We start from the raw sequence: 14,541 nt of genomic DNA on the forward strand, positions 1-14,541 counted from the left end.
CAGCTGCAATTTTGAGGTATTCACTGGATAAGTTATCTACAGCAAGTGTAGTAGGTTTTAGTTTCTGGTGTAGTTTTTTTTATAGTGGCTGTAGGAACTGGGGAAAAAGAGAATGAGGCATTGCTAGTTGTAGATTTGGCTGGTTTGGTATCTCGAGTTGTGGTTTGCTGCTTGGAAAGGGCAATTATAGATTTAGTAAAATGTTTTTAAAACTGCTCGCTATGCTATCAGAATTCTTGTGGATGTTTGGGGTGGGTGTAGTAGATTTTCCTGGGTGAAGGACTGAGTTTATAGCAGGCCAGAGTTTTTGAGGATTTTTGGTATGTGTTTTGAATGTTATGATAGAAATTTATTTTATCCTGTTTCATTTGTTTTTTTTTGCCTTATTTCTAACTTCCTGATTTGGAGGGACAAGTATAGTTCACAGGAGATACCACTGCTGTAGTGGTATTTCTATAATTATTGACCATGGGATGAGTACGGTCACACTTTAACAAAATGGGATAGGTTACTTCAAGCATAAAAGGGAAATTGGCTAGGCTTAAATGGCCCACAAGGGCAGCTATCCTAGTACTTACCTATGAACCTGTGAATACCATAACAACCATAACACACACAAAACATCCTATCTCCTTTTTCCCTACTTTCACAACTCCTCCTTCTCACATTTGAAATAAACTCTATCCCACCAGACATCACACTATCTTAACTCCTTTATGAAACTAGCCTATTTCTCATACTTCTTCTCTACCTTCACACAGTAGCTTATATCTCTTCTCCACTTACTCCTCCCCCTAGCTACATCTTCTCATATTCTCTCTCCTACCCTCAAAATGCTGTTCATCCTTACCTCCAGTACTCTTCTTTTTCTACTCACAAACCTGTCCTCTTATCATACTATACTGAAATACTGAAATGACAGTCACAGATGGAGATATATTTTTAGTGCTTTCATCTGTTTACTTTTAATAAGACTTCTTCCGAAACAGTGATTAAAATGGCTGAACACTTCACTTCACCAATTTAAAAAGCAATGCTTATAAAAAAATCACATGACAATTACATGCAATCACATTTAACCTATGAATAAAATTCTCACGGTCCCATGTTTACTAGAACCTATGGATGTGAAACACTTCATCAGTGAAAAAGCTTTAATGAAAAAAGCCTCTGTTAAAGAAACAATCCTGGATCAAACCCAGGACCTTCTGTATATTGGGCAGATGTGATTACCAGTATGGTACTATAACCATAACTCACTACATGCTTAAAATTTTAAGTGTAAAAAAACTTTTATCTCAACACCATTTACCCTTATATGTTGGAAATACAACATTTTATGATTTGTGTTAATAAAAAAACATTTTAAGTTTATAAACTCATTGAGTCCTGGTCTTTTATTGGTATCTAGCCAAATTTGCCATTCAGCTTCTTTACAGTCAAGTAGTATATTATAATTACCACTTAAGCTGTTCACATTTACACTGTCATGAAGAAAAAAAATCAGATTTTCTAAAATCTTTACATTCTAAAGAGTGTTTAGCTAAGGCATTATTTTCATCTTTCTTGTTGATAGCTAGAGAGTGTGTTCATAAATTCTCTTAGCTAACTTCCTGACAGTTTTTCCAATATAGAAATAGGAACTCACATAGCAGCATGCCAAATAAACTACTCCACAGGAATTACAATTATATCTTTGTCTTGCCATGATGGTTTTAATTAATGCCTTAAGCAAAGCACTTGAACTATTGCTGGCAAAACAGCAATATTTGCAATGTCCTTACTTGTATGTTCTCACCTTTGTGTTTTCAGACCAAGACATACTGTTTTATCCCTCTAATATATTTTTTATGTTAGCTGATTTTCTATATGTGAACAGTGGTTTTGGTCCTAAAGTTTCTGCCATTTCACTGTTACATTGAATAATTTCCCAATTATTGTTTAAAATGCTTCTAAGTCTGAGGCTGTCAGTTGTTATAGGTAACGGAAAGGCATTTTTAGATGACCTTCTCTTGGTGTCTGAATTTTGTTCTCTTTTTTCTCTCTTCATGTACAGTGTAGTTTTAATATAGGTTTAGCTTTAGTGGTTCTTACTTGTTTAACCTCCTGGACTATTTGGGTTATAAGTTCTGTTTTATAACCTCTTTCAATTAATAACTTAGATGTAGTACTTCTGAAAAATGTTTTCCTCCCTGGTGAGTCTGCTGAATTTTATGAACTGCCTTTTTATAACATTTCTTTTCATATGGAAAGGGTGTTGACTTAGTTTGTGCAGGTAGTGATTAATAAATGTGGCTTTCCTGTATATTCTACTATTGTTTGGCACTTGTATTTTCCACTTCTAACTGGATATCAAGATATTATATTTCCTTTCTAATACCACTGATAGTGAATTTTAAAACGGTGGAATTCTTTAGCAGCTCAAAGAAATTTGAAAACTTTGCTTCTCTCCCCTTCCATATGAAAAACAGGTCATCAATGAAGTACTTGTAGAATATCAGTTTGTTAAAAGGGGTTGAGCTTTGAGATGGATTTACTCCCATGTAGCAATAACTAAATAGGCATATAGTAGAGCCATCCTAGGTCCAATCACAACTCCAGAAATTTGTTTATAAAGTTTATTATCAAACTAAAAAAAAGTATTTTACAACACTATATCCACATATTGAGGCATCAGTCCCACTCAAACACAAATATCATGCCAAGTTTAGAAGTAATTTCCTTTGGTGGCATTCTTGTATAAACACATTCTGCAATAAGGAGAAAAAACATCTTGTCCATAAGAACAAACTTAATACCTAGGCCTCTAACAGTGAACCATAAAAATAAATTACAAAGAACTCAGAAGCAAAATCAAATCCTTTAAAGATGAGTATGAGCTGAAAATCGTAACCCATGTCAAAAACAACCATAAAAACTTTTTTCAGCTATGTCAGAAACCATAAAAGCAATACCCAGCAATGCACTGAAGTAATACATAATGACAACAACACTTGTTCATTCCCAGAAGACGTAGCCAACATATTAGTGGATACATTTAGCTCAGTCATTACACATATTACCATGCCCATATCCTTCCAGATTGCTACACAGCAAGTCCTGCAGGTTCTTTACAAGTTCAAAAACTTTAGCTCCATGGGTCCAGACAATGTGCCTCCTTATCAGCACCAAGCATAGCCATATAGACTAAATATTGGATCTATTCAGCCTCAGCCTCTCCACTGGACTCTATAGTCATCTCACACCAAAAGGGATGGCCCACCACTGACTCTGAAACATAGTTCTCAACCTCTTAGAACAAGAAATCTGGATAAAGGCAAAAATAATGGGGGTTGGACAAAGGCTCAAAAATAGGAACATAATTTAAGTATTGCTGTTATGAATGTAGAAAGTTGCTAGCATAATAGGTTTTGCATTTGCATGCATTTTCTGAAGCATATGAAGCCAGAAAGTCAAATGCCTGTCATTATGTAGCGACTTCAATGCTCAGTGATTTTCTAGAAAAAAAAATTATGATGGACAGACCAAAAATATGGGGCAAAAACCTGGACATTCTGTGAAAATTTGGACAGCTGAGAGGTATGCTCTGAAAACTATAGAACTATAAGCCTCACCAGTATTATCTATTAAGCAATGAAGTACATTGTTATAGGACTTCTTAACAAGGACTTCAGCAGTCTGTAGTCTTTGACCTAAACCAGTTTGGATTTGTTAAAGGTAGATCCTCACCTTGGTGGACTTCTTTGAACTAGTCATTGATGCATTGTTTTTGGCAACTTGCTTCACACTGAGACCTGGCCAAGGTATTTGATACCATTCCATAGTGTGACATTATTGACAAGTTACGCAAACTAAAGGCAAATCCCTATATTACCCACTGAATAACAAACTGACTTGCTGACAGAACCCAGTTTATTAGTGTAGTAAGCACATTTTTATTAAAAATGGTCATTACTAGTGGTATCCCTCAGGGGTTGATCTTTGGGTCACTCTACTTCCATTCTTACTTGTCTGATGTCAAGGTCAATTGTCAAGAGCCAGTGGATGGCTTAGTCTGCAAATGACTGCAAACTTTGTGCTGTCATATATTCTCCAGCTAGCTTACAGATTGTCCACAAGTGCTAAACATGTGTAAGCAAGTGATGCCTTGATCATAGCCTTAAGCTAAATAACAAAAAATGTAGTAGTGTGCTCTTTGACTAACATTGGTATTCATGCACTTACCACATAGATGGCACCTTTTTGAGAACTGACACTGTTATTAGGCACCTAAGCAGTTTCACTGACAATGAACTATCCCTTGATCACTGTTTACGCACTGTCATTAGGAAACTTGTTATCTAGTCAGAGGGTTTACCGGAGCATATATCTTCTAGGTCAAGGGAAGTTATTGTCCTTCAATTTTTATCTTATCTCAGACCCATAATAGAATATAATGCCCTTTTAGGTATGGACTTGTCTAAATACATAACTCAGTTTGAAGGACTGCAGTGTTTCCTCTCTGAAAGAAATAAGGACATTTTCCTTGTGTTAGACTGCCTTAAAGCACTTTCTCTCTTCTTTGTTTCCCACAGACTGTTGTGGAGACCTCTGCCTTACCTATAAAGCCTTGAAGGATCCAGTCCTATGCAGCTTCCTACACATTCACAAAACAAACAGCACCCTAAGCATATGTTCAAAGGAACTAAACTTCCACTGCAGCATGAAAAGGACCTGTTGGTCAGATAAATAGCTCTTTCTCAAAGAATCCCTCTTTTATGGAATAGTTGTTCTGTCTTTCGGCTTATCACGGTTACGGGTCACCATAGCAGAACTCCGGCCCGCTAATGTTTGGTAGAGGATTTTTATGCGCTGAGTTACCAGCCCTGATGCACAACCTTCAATGAAGGCATGCCCATTCATGCATACCTCCACACAGAAGACGCTCTAGCTGAGAATCGAATGGGACAACGTCTTGCTGTGAGGAGACAATGCTACTGCAGCACCACTACCGCGGGCCCCTCTTTTATGGAATAGAATTCCCTTAAATGTAAAGCAAAGTATTTCCCCAACCCCCTTATTAGTAACATGGATAAATCTGGCCCCAAAACTTTCACTGAAAGAGGACAAAATTAAGAAGCAGTTATTCATGTTGCAGAGTACTGAAAACATGAAACCTTGAGGCTAGGTTATAAATGGACTACCTAATTAACAGCCTGTTATGACCCTGTATATGAAATGGAGAATGGGATTAGCCATCTTTCAGAAAGAATGGAGCTAATCAAAATATGGACATATCAGCAGCCAAAGATCTACAGTGCCAGAATAACCAAGGGCAGCAAGTCACAACGGTTAGAGCGACATCAAAAAATGCTTCTGTAGCCTGGAACACAGGAGCGTATAAAACATCTATTAACAACAACGCGCCCTTCAATTTCCGGGCATGGACAGCGAAACAATTTGCCTTTCAACAAGGTACTGTCTCAAACAATGTTACTACTAATGTTCAAATTGATAATAACTTCACTGTATTTAATGACAAGCTGTATGCACTCAAAACCACACAGCTTGAAATCGATTATTTGAAAGAGTGTATACAAGTGAAAAGAATACCTTAGGGATTGCGTTTGAACAAATTTCCCAACAACGCTACACCAGGCTCGGTTTTGTTTAAAGAGATTTCGGACCTGTTTAACAAAACAGGTCTGGAAATGATGGAACTAATGATTAAGAACTATGACCAAAAACTAGAAACCATTATGAAAGAAGTAAATGAATTAAATGATGTTATTGTTAATGATAGTAACTTTGCATGTGTAACCAAAGACTACGATAAAGTATTTTTTGAGGTCGACCAATATTGCACTAGAATTATTGACAGGAAGTTGAAGAAACTCGAAAGAGATTTAAATGACTACAGGAATGGTACTGCTTATGTTTTGGCGACTAAGGGGGGAAGGTTTAATAAACAAGGAAGTAGAAACACAGCACTTAGTACAACTACTAATGACAACATCCCCACACCAGATAGTGAAGCCCCACGAAGAAGTGAGCGTTTAGCTCAAAAATACAGTAGTAATAGTAACAGCAACAATTCTGATATTTCACATAACAATTTAAAACAGGTTTTTCAGTCTCCCCAAACCAGGCAAGGGAACAAGACCCTGCACCAGCAACAACAGGGTTGGGGGAAATCCAGGAGATAAATTTAGTTATGAGTACAGTAGAAAATATTTCCTCGATATTAATAGAGCAGGACTTGCATAGGCCTTGTAAAGTAATTAAAAAATTGAATTTTTCAATATTTAATTACACTGATTTAAGTATTGGAGACAAATATTTTGAATTGTTTACTAAGGGGTTTCATTTTGTACCAGCCAAGTCAATGAATATCTCTAAGAGTTTACTTGAATTGAAGCTGTTTACTTGACAGTTGAATTTAAGTCTATTCTTTAAAGGTCAGACTTCACCACAAGAATTGCTTACTAGATCCAGCACTTTCAATCCACCGATGCATCCATTAGTCAGGATTTTTGAAGACTTGGTAGAACTTGATATCAGAAACATCTGCCTGAATTCCAAGAATAAACCTAAAAATTTATCCCCAGAATGTTTTGCACTTATAGAATATCTAAGAAAAGAAGAAGTTAGAGTAATGAAACCAGATGGGGGGGGGGGGGTTGTGTTGATGTACAAAAATGACTATGAAGAAAAAATTTTTAATATGCTACACAACACTGACCAGTATAACATCATCTCATTGAATTAAATAAATATAGCATATGCTAAAATCAAGTACACCCTCCAAGATAACCTACTTCAGGGTGCTATCAATGAAAAGTTGTTCAATTATTTATTTGTGAACAAACCTTTAATACCAGTCATTTTTGGCATCCCAAAAGTTCACAAAACCCTCCACCCCCTAAAATTCAGACCGATAGTAGCGGGAGCTGGTGGTATTACTGAACCATTAGGAAAATTCATAGATCTAATCACAAAAAGTACCATAGAGTTGTTTAAACATATTTGCAAAGACTCCTGGGAGTTTCTTAGGAGCATTAATAATGAGTTTTTCCACAAGACTAAGTACATGGTCACTATAGATGTAATAGATTTATTCCCCAGCATCCCTCATACTGTTGGTTTAGACTGGTTCAGCCAAATTCTAATAAAACACTCGGGCTTAAGTACAAATAATATTAACTTGCTCACAGACTTTATGGAAATTATTTTGTACAATAATTTTATTTTTTTCAATGGAGAAATTTTTAAACGGAGAAAAGGCGTGGCAATGGGCACACCCTGTGCCTCGGCATACGCCAATATTGTTTTGTTTTTTTGGGAAGAGACATACATATTTTCAACACCATGGGGAAATAACATCACATATTACCAGAGATACCTGGATGATATTTGTATTCTCTGGGAAGGTAGTTACACAGACCTCCAAGAATTTATAATATATATCAACAACACCACAGACTTTTTAAAATTTACACACAGCATAAGTGAAAACACAGTAAACTACTTGGATGTTTCACTTATTAAAAACATGAAAGATAATGTCTTTGAATCAACAGTACACAGGAAAAGTACATTCTTGAATACATATTTGCATTACAACAGTGGACACCCTTACATACAAAGGAAAGGAATCATAAAGGGGCAATTTATTAGGGCATCTCATATGTGTAGTACTGAGAATCTCTTTGAAAAGGAATCTATGCTTTTGATTGAATTCTTTCTCGAAAGAGGTTATCCTAAGAATCTTATTGAAAATATTTTGCAGGAGGTCAAGAACAAAAGAGTGGACACTTTTTTCCCATTGTTAGGTAAGTCCAAGACGCAAACCCTTATAGTGAATAATGCTGTTTTTATTGAACAACAAAGAGCATTTATACACACCTTTAATAATGACTCATTAAAAGTAAAAAATACTATTTTAAAATACTGGCCAATACTCAGGTCTAGTGAAGAAACTGCTAAATGCTTACCTATAAAACCAAATTTTGTCAATACTAGGAATACCAACTTAAAAAATATGTTTGAAAAACAACAACATTATGTTAGCAATGCGCATGACACAAGAGTTGGCACTTTTAAATGTAACAGTTGTAAGCAATGTCCATATATAATGAACGGTAATAGTTACTTTATCAAACAAAGAAATTTTAACATTAAATCTGTGGCATACTACAACTGTGCATCTAAAGGAGTAATTTATTTAGGGGTTTGCTGGACATGTGGGAGTTTTTACGTGGGAAAAACAGAAAGGACACTGCGTAAACGTATTTACGAGCACTTATATGACATCCAAAAAAGAAAAGACAATAATGCATTTTTTAAGCATTTATCAGTATGTCCTAATATGTCGCTAAAATTCATAATATTAGAACAGGTACCCATAAACCCAAGAGGTGGAGACTGGGAGTCCACACTAGAACAACAAGAATTAATGTGGCAACTAAGACTAGATGTCTCTAGACCACCAGGGTTGAATGAGGCTATTAGTATCAGTTGTATCTTAAAATTAAGACGAGCAAAATTATAATAATAATAATTGGTCCAGTTAGCCTACGTTTAGAGTTTAACGCTAACTGTTGTACATTGGTATTTATGAGAGAATGGTACATAACCCGACATTAGGGTTTATGTGTAGTCAAGACATACACCCAGGTTTTTATTTATTTATTTATTTATGATTGTTGAAAGGATTGAAGCATTTATTCCTGTTCTTTGATTCAACCAGGTTTATGTATTGTTCAAAGATTTTATACTGCAAACATGAAACTTTATTTTAATTTAATCTACATTTGGCTAAATACAGGTCAAAGAGTTTCAATATTTGTAACATTTGGATAGTTTTAACATATTTTTTGTCACTTTATACAACCCACATACTAATACAAACTACTAATCATTTTCTGATAAAGATGTTTAGTGGGTTGTTTTTACTACAATTTTTACTGTAATTCATTCAGCAGTCTAAGATGCACACAGTCATAATGGATTTTAAATTTTAACTGGTTTAATAGTATTGAATTATCTATAAGTACCACTATTCTTGTACAGATTTTATTTATTATTTTTTGATTATATACATTTTCCAATAATCATCAGTTTGAAATGTTGTGCAGTGAAGTTATGTATAGAAAATTTAAACAGCATAATGGAAAAATACTAAGTGGTATTAACCAATTAACTAATTATTTAATTAGTGATTAATTAAATTAGGCAATTGTCTTGACTATATAAGGCACTGGATAAATCTGTGTGATTATCTTGAAAAAGTCTGACACAGTCTCAGGCGAAAGCGCTTGTTTATATTCACTTTTATTGTGTGTTTTACAATAAAGAGTTTCGTTTTCCAGGAGGAGTTTATTGGATTCTTGGTGGTCTTCTGCCTTTGTTTTTATTGGTTTTTTGGGACTCAGAACATTCTTAGAGTAGCACTTTACCCCAAGAATATGCTGCGTGGAATGTGGCCCTAAAAGAGATACTGAGACCTAAGTGCTGCATATAAGATTATGATGTGACTAAAATATATATATTTCCAACTTCTTGGGGGTTTTGAAAAAGCAGGAAATCCATTTCAGTGTACAACAGTGGAAATTGAAGACATGGATAAGTTAACTTTTCAGCAATAAAAAAAACATAAATAAATTAGACTAAAAAGGTAATAAAAATATATTTTGACAATAAAGTATTTTTAGTCAAAAATGAAAACAAACCCAGCGGAGTTAATGCTCAGCGGAAAAGTGAAAATGCAGAAATAAAAAATGAATCCAGTTACCGCTGAGCAAAGCAATGAAGGGTACCTAGGAGAATGGTCTCCAAAACCTTCTATATTCAAAACCTTCTATATTCAATTGAATATAGAAGGTTTTGGAGACCATTCTCCTAGGTACCCTTCATTGCTTTGCTCAGCGGTAACTGGATTCATTTTTTAATAAAGTATTTTTGACTACAGACATGCTTAAAGTTAGTTAACCAGACATACCATGGTTAACTACATAGATTTCATTGGGAAAGTGGGTAGGTATTTTAATACATAAAAAAGAGCTGTTGTATGTCTGGTGGGACACAATAAACCAAATTATGGAAATTAATTTTAGTGTTGTAATAACAAATAAGGTGACCAAGAAATATAAGACAAGCTGAAGTGAATAATGTCAGACAGATATTTTAAAAGAAACTATGCAAAAATTATAGGTTCTTATTAATAAGGCAGGAGTCATTCATCATATAATGAAGACATGGTGGTTGGGCAATCCAAAAGAAATTCAAGATCAGATGAAGATAGCATACACAGTTTCTGTAAATACTGTTCCTGCACATTTTATATTTTCAATAGTGATTTCACCAAGAAAATTATAACTTTGATGTTAGCGTGTCAGCTAATCATTATACCTAGAGTACTCTAGAAGGTTAAACATATCCAGCCATCCATTCACAATCCCTTTATCCCATTTTACACATGGGGTCATCGGGTCACTTCAACAGTGACAGTCACCTAGACCCAATGTTCATGCTGTATTACAGGCTTGCATGAATTTGGTTTTGTACAAGAAGTAAATTTGTTCGCATTGACATTTTCTGGGAAAGGGTTTGTAACAGAAAACATGTGCTGTACATACTGTACTCCTGAAGTCCAAAAAGAGTTGAATATTTTTATTTATTTATTTAGATGGATAGCTACTGTCACTTAAGAGCTCATGCTGTTTGTATTATGTACGCTGTCCTCTCATAAGTTGTTATTGTACACTCACTGTACAGTGTCATCCTCTGTCATTTTCATAAATGTACTTCACCCTTCAATCACAATGCATTGTAACCTTTCAATTGCTTCTTTGTGGTTTGCCATAGTTATCCATTGGTGATAAGATGCTGTGACCACAACAGCTGCTGTTAGGATTATCTCTCTTCTCAGCCTCCACCTTGTACACCATATTCTGTTCTGCATTCCCCTCCATGACAATATCTCTGCAATACTCCTTTTCCTGTGGTTACTGCCCCCCAATCCCATACTTTTGCATGTTCATCTTGAATAATAAAGAAGTCTTTGTGTCCACCTGGGATTTCTATATTTTGTGCATTGATCCCCTTATGTGGCTGTTATACATATTGTCATGCTAAGACTTGCACACATAACACAGCTCATTAACACAGCTTGTTACAGAATCACATTGTGATGCTGATTTGTTGGTAGAAGTCCTGCAAACCTGCATTAACTTTGGTTGTGATGGCAGTCCTGTCTTCAACTCTTCAATATTTTGGTGGGGGGGGGGGGTGTTGTGTTGCTAACTCAGCAAAAGATAATCTTATAATACCCTGAGTCCTCTGAAATCCTGGACCAGCATTGTTATCTTCAAGCAGCAATGTCAGGGAAAGAGTTAGCCACAGGTAACAAGATATATGCATAGTCACTTAGCTCTAACAATATATTGCTTCTAAAGAACATGTAGCCATTGTTCCTTAAAAATAATGTGGCAAAATCACAATATATATTAAAGGCTTATGGCTAACTACCACATATACAGTGAATCTGAACAGTCATAATTACAGAATTATGAGAAGTTAGTCAATTGGGGTGAGTTCATTATCCTAAGGTAGTTATTTCATTAGCAGCAAGTGAGCATGATACAGACACTAGAACAGTTGTACATATACCACACCTTTTAGATATTCCATGCAAACTAAAGTTTTTACAACGGAAACTTATAAAGTACTAGGCACTCATTACAGAGATAATGGAAAATTTTACATGGCTGCTCTGAGCTAACTGATATTTCAGGGATATAGATGATTTTTTGAAAAAAGAGATCAAGTAGCATTAAGAAATGATAAAAGAAAGGCAAGCATATTGAATAGAATGTTGAGTGAACACACACTGGCACATTTAAATGCATAATAATACCTTTTGCCTATATATATATATATATATATATATATATATATATATATATATATATATATATATAAAATGTATACAGATTGTTTTATTCATCTTAATCCTGGCAGTGGATATTGTTTCAGGGTGTATAAAGATTGTAATTCATAAAGCTTATACCAGATGTGAAGTTATTAATGAAGGCAAAATAAACTGTCATAATCTTAAGAGTAGAATAACTGGGCATCTGTGTGCGATGACTACAAATGCATTGTACACAAGCAGTCCAATAGTTCAACAGTATGTTTCAGTTATTTTATGTTTATAAGTAAATAAATAATTCTGACTTTGTATAATATGTTGTCATTGATAACTGAACTTGTTCCATTGTTAGTGTAACATTAATGCATTTTACTTTATGTAACCGTATGACAAATGATGTAATCTGTAGTCAGCCCAAAACATTGATTAAGATATGATAATAAACTGCCAAGCAAGAGGTAGCTGGGTACACAACTAAGTCCAAACTGGTACTTACCGTATGGAGTTAGCAGATTACTTTGTCTTGGTGTCTTCATTACCCAGCCTTATCTGCCACATTTGGCTGTGACCAGTGATGGGCTACGCTGTGAGCACCAGGCACATTGAAGTGTAAGAACACTGACTGCAGCATTTAGGTTCTAGTGAACATTTCATAGCTCTGCCTCTTCTGAGAACTGCTAACATCAGTTAATCTCCATATGATGGGATAATGACGACATGTGGTATAAGGTGCGCGCTTGTCATGCACTTCATATAACCTATTTCTAGAAGAAAGCATCATTGATTCTGGCAGTTTTGCTTGCAAACCACATTAAGCTACTATAATGAATCACAAATCATCCAACTCAAAAAATGATCTTCAAATGATCGAATAAAAAAAAAACTGTTTTTGGGGGAGGCAAGACAACCTGTAACCCCTACACCCCCTGTTTATATAAATACCAAAACCAAGATTTCACTACAGTGGGGAAAAGGGCAAATTCCTCACTGCTGCTGTAGATAGATTTCATTCAGGAAAAGATGGTATTGTTCAATGAGCTGATATTTCAATCTGCTGTAATGGATTTTCCTAACGTTGATGAAATGCCTCATCTATGTAATATCATGCACACAATGAAAAATGTCCTAATATGTCTAACACTTTCCATGAAGTATATGTGTATGGAAATACATTGGAATTACTGCAGAAATGATTTAAAGTTCAGGCATTAATACCATGGACCATAGATGTAAAAAAATTGCCAAGTTGTTGTATATAACATAAGGGAGTGCCTTGTGTCTATCATAACATTATTAATGTAAAAATATGGAATAGCAGATGCTTCTGTTTGTGTAACAGATTATAACTGATTATTACACTTAGCCCTTACCCACAGCTGCTGCATGCCCTATTTTAGCTACTAGCTTATTTTTTTGCATCACAGGATAACATTTAAACTGTTTAATTTTGAAAACTATAACTCTGGACAGCACAACTGTTACTGTACAGTTCACTAGTGCAGATATTTACTGTTTTCCACATAATCTTTGTAAAGTCTGCTTGGAAACGTGCTTTAAGAGATAGTACCCCATTATAGATGCCATACAATGCATGTGTTAGGGAACCTATGGTGAGGTGTAAGTCACCATGTAAGTCATGTCAGTAAAGTACGTTGAATCACCACATTCACACTCTGGCAATGGTGTTGGTGCTGTGCCTAAGAAAGGTGCAGCATTATGTCACAGATATTTTCCTTTATTTTATATCATTCAGTTCCCATGTCCTTAGCTACCTGTATTTTCTATAGCACCACTCCTTACCACTGATATAAAGTATTTGTACATTACATTTTATGTCATGAATTTGCCTGCTATAATACAGATTATCATCATAGGTTAACATGTTACTTTTGCTGCACTGACAAGATAGTCATCCTCCAAAGCTTGCCTTCAACATTGACGACATGAAGCATGTCTTGCTGGCATCAACCTAGACAGTTAAAACTATTTACTTAATATTTGATCACATTTAGTCTTTGAACAGAAAAATCCTGTTTTGCATAGCTAGAAGTATCTCTTTAGAAATGTCACATATTTTAAACCTGAGATTTGAATACTGTGATCCTGTGTATGTAAATGTGTGACAAGAGGTGAAAAATGTATCTGCTTCCTTTGAATACATAATAACACAGCTTTGTTTGATATGATTGGCATATTATACTGGTACAAATGCTGAATCATTAATGCATTATAATTAAAATATTAAAAAAATGACTTTCCTAGACTGATGAGAAGGTTTATTATGCTTTAGTCAGTTAGAGATATTTATCTTGTATTTTAAATTAGTCTGATCAGATATCTCCCTTTGAACTTAATGAGGCAGTCATCAGAAAGTTGGACTTAATTAGCATTTTCATGTCTTCAAAGGCATACTGCTAACTTCCATTTGAAGTTTCTGCAGCAGACCTCACAATGGTGCATACATTGTGTGTGGGTATGCATTCATGAGCACATGAGAGCACTTATGTGTATGTCAGTGTGCAAATATATGAGTATATATCTAAATTTTCTTATATGTTAATGCGCATGTATATGTGTGTGGATGTGTGTGTGTGTGTGTGTGTGTGTGTGTGTGTGTGTGTGTGTGTGTG

This window comes from Protopterus annectens, chromosome 6.part0, assembly GCF_019279795.1.
Source record: "Protopterus annectens isolate FY-2018-M chromosome 6.part0, PAN1.0, whole genome shotgun sequence".
NCBI lineage: Eukaryota > Metazoa > Chordata > Ceratodontiformes > Protopteridae > Protopterus > Protopterus annectens.